Source organism: Cibotium barometz, chromosome 5, assembly GCF_041138505.1.
Source record: "Cibotium barometz isolate CiBa-2024 chromosome 5, ASM4113850v1, whole genome shotgun sequence".
Taxonomy (NCBI): Eukaryota; Viridiplantae; Streptophyta; class Polypodiopsida; order Cyatheales; family Cibotiaceae; genus Cibotium; species Cibotium barometz.
The window spans coordinates 25433062-25434993 of NC_141050.1; the positions used below are offsets into that span (position 1 = coordinate 25433062).

Consider the following 1932-nt stretch of genomic DNA (forward strand, 5'->3'; position numbering starts at 1 on the left):
TGGAAGAATACTTCGATGTCACCGGGTACAATGAGAAGAGCAAAATGGCTCTTGCAAGGCTAAAGATAGTGGAGATAGCTAGAGTGGCATGGAGAAACCACTGCGCATTTTGATCTTCATTGTTTACACACTAGATATTGCACCAAGATCTTGCACCAAGATCTTGCACATTTGGTTGTGGAACTTCCAAGATTGCTTTCTTATTTGCAACCTAAACCCTCATGTTGTTAATAAGCATTTTCACCTCCTCTTTAATAATATTGTGCCCTCATCTACAATCCAAATTCTTGGAAGCTTAGAGACATGTGTGATATTATGATTTGGATGCCATGAATGTGTTACATCAACATTAGAAAACCACGTCATTTGAGCTTTCTCCCTCCCTTGGACCTAAATTTTTCCTCTCATAGAGTGATTTAGAATTTAATTTGGGTTTTAACACTCATAAAGACTTGAAGATTCTATTTTGAGTAACAAGTCTTAAAGGTTTTTTTAAAAGAAAAAGTTTCAAAATTGTTGATGTATTTTGAGAGTCTTTATGATCCATTGAAGGAATTAATATTGGTCAAACAAAAGCCTTATTTAAGAGTTGTGAGGTGCATTACATTTGAAAACTTACACATCAAGTACACAAGGGGTATTTTCTTTTTTTCTTTTTTTCAAGAGAAAAGAAGAGATGCTCAATTTAAAGGATTGATACTCTTTTCCATTATTTAACGTTTTAGCAAAGAGAAAAATCAAAGGATACCTTTTCCATCTAAGCTCTTTAAAAAGTTAATTAATTCTCAACATGTTTAAAATCTACTTAGATCTAAACTTTGAAAAACTATTAGTAAAGTGTCTTTTGATTGAACCCCCATGAAATGACAAATTGAGAAGAACACTAAAAAAGAGAGGCTAATTCAATTCTACAAATCAAACATGGAATACGTCTCTTAAAAGTAGCAACACTTCTAGGTAACAACAATATTGTAGGGAACATCAAGATGCTCGCACCAATTTTTATTTATCCATGTACTTGAGAGTGCGCCTTAGTAACATATGACAATACTATTGGATATAAGAATTATGACATGTGATTGAATAAGCCTCAGCTATAAGTGAAAGCCTTAAAGGTCTAATGACCTCCATTATATGGGCTAAAGGGCCTTAGGATGGGAGGATGACCATTTACGTAAAGGACTAATTTGTTGATAAGGATCTGAGGATGACTTGGACGCCGTGTTTGGGTCTCATAGTGATGGCAGTTAGTGGGGCATGGCGATAGTTGGGGGAGAGATTGAAACAAAAGCATTGGAGGATAAGAGAGAGGATGACCTTGGCCTCCATGATGGCAAAGTTTTGGCCAATGCAAATGCGGGGTCCCATGCCAAAGGGCATGAAGGCATAGGGGTGCTTACATGCTTTCGACACCCCGTTTGCAAACCTCTCTGGTTGAAACTCGTCTGCATCCTCGCCCCACACCTCTTTGTCCCTATGTATGTAGAGGCTTGCAACGGTCACTGCTGTCCCTCTTGGCAGCCATCGATCGCCCACCTTCACGTTGTTGACTGTCACACGTCACCCATATTGTGGCACGGGGGGATATAACCTTAATGATTCGTTTAATATCATCCCCACCTGCATGTGCAATAATATAGATCATGAATGAAAAGCAATTTTTGAAGCATAGCAAGGGAAGAGTGGGTGTGCCTTACAGTTTTGAGCTTGTTCAGATGGTCTGCCTTAGGTTCACCTTTTTCTCTGCACACTTCCAACACTTCGTCTCTTGCTTTCTCTTGCCACTCTTGGTTGAGCGATAACAAAACCATGGTCCATGCAAGCAAGTTTGCAGTCGTCTCATGGCCGGCAAAGAAGAAGGTTTTGCATTCATCTATGACTTGCTGTGTAGTAAGGTGAGCTCGCTTGTTGTCTACCTTGGCCTCTTGCTCC

At 39.3% G+C, this 1932-nt stretch overlaps 1 pseudogene; it reads right to left on the reverse strand.

Moving 5' to 3' along the window:
* Positions 1 to 1182: 1182 nt before the first annotated feature.
* Positions 1183 to 1932, reverse strand: part of LOC147638282 (11-oxo-beta-amyrin 30-oxidase pseudogene) — a 3837-nt pseudogene continuing 3087 nt past the window's right edge.